General features: G+C 30.1%; 1 non-coding gene across 1 annotated transcript; it reads left to right on the top strand.

The window, feature by feature from the left end:
• Nucleotides 1–354: 354 nt before the first annotated feature.
• LOC129314743 (small nucleolar RNA R71) lies at nucleotides 355–460 on the top strand. Its single transcript, XR_008594251.1, has one exon. It is a non-coding gene; the product is annotated as a small nucleolar RNA R71 (small nucleolar RNA).
• The last annotated feature ends 884 nt before the right edge of the window (nucleotides 461–1,344 follow it).

Below are 1,344 nucleotides of genomic sequence, written 5' to 3'. Positions count from 1 at the left end.
ATTACTAGCTCCCATATAATTAGCCTCCTCCACATAGTCACCATCACAACCTGTATGAAGAGAATTATTAGTAGAAGAAAGGGAATTAACAGAACTAAAATTTTTCAATAATAAATTTAAACTCTTTGTTAAATCCCATAGTTCATGTGAGACATTTGATATAGAAACTTCATTAATCATCGCCTTCGTTCCTCGAATTGCCTTCTGTCTTGAATTTGCTGCTAGCATTTTATAAATCTCCTCCCTTTCTTCAACTGTCATATTACTTGGATCACCTTTAGCTGCATTATCAACTTCTAATTAGCATTCAACATTAAGCCCATCATAAAAAAATCCATCAAGAATATGTGTGGAAATTAGTGATGGGGACATTAGCTTATGAAGAGATTATAATGTTCCCAAGCCTTATGGAACAATTCACTATTTTACTGTAAGAAGAAGTGATTATTGTCCCTTAATTCTGAAGCCTTCTGAGGAGAATAATATTTCAATATAAATTGCTCATACATCTCCATCCAAAGAGCTTATGGAAGTTTCTGGTAATCGTAAAAGACATTGGCGAGCTTCTCCTTTTAAACATTAAGGAAAGCAACACAGCTTTAAATCATCATCTGATAGATTATTTAGCGATAGTGTATCAATTACCACATAAAATTTTAGTATAAAATCCAACGCATCTTCAGTTTGGTGCCTGTTGAAATTAGTTAACGCATTTAAGTGAATATTTCTAAATTCATAATTACGCACTCTGGTACTCAGTGGATGCATGACGGATTAGATGTGATGAATGGGCGTTGAATATCTCTAAATATAATGGATAGCTCTAGAATAGTTGCATCACTCATCTTTTATCTTCTTTGAGATCTATTTTTCTTGCAAAACTGTTCAATTTTTAGATTAATAGGAATCAAATTTAAGACACCAGAACTTCTTAGTTGCATAAAAAATAATAAAAGAAAAAAAATTAAAAATTAAAATTAAAATGAACTAAAAATTAAATAGTTAGTAAATTTGTGACTTCCCTGACAATGGTGCTAAAAACTTGATTACTCTCACAAGTGTACGAGATCATAGTAATAAATTACTCAAAGTATTTCAGGGTCGAACCTACAAGGAAGTTATACTTATACTAATTTAAATAATTAATAGTTCAAGAAGAATAAATAAAATGGATAATTTTGATGAAAATGTAAAGAATAAAAATAAATCAAGAAAATAATGATGATAAAAATATAATCACTTGAAGCATTGGGGTTTAGGATTCACCCTATATGTTACTCTTTGAGTTGACTCTGATTAATTATAGTGATAACTATTCCTAAAATATCCTAATATTCTTCCGAA

The sequence above is a fragment of the Prosopis cineraria genome, unplaced genomic scaffold (genome assembly GCF_029017545.1).
Source record: "Prosopis cineraria cultivar Desert tree isolate PC_DT_omini unplaced genomic scaffold, ASM2901754v1 PC6, whole genome shotgun sequence".
In the NCBI taxonomy this organism is placed as follows: Eukaryota; Viridiplantae; Streptophyta; class Magnoliopsida; order Fabales; family Fabaceae; genus Prosopis; species Prosopis cineraria.
Note: the sequence above shows the minus strand (reverse complement) of the source record. Positions and strands in the feature narration are given on the sequence as shown.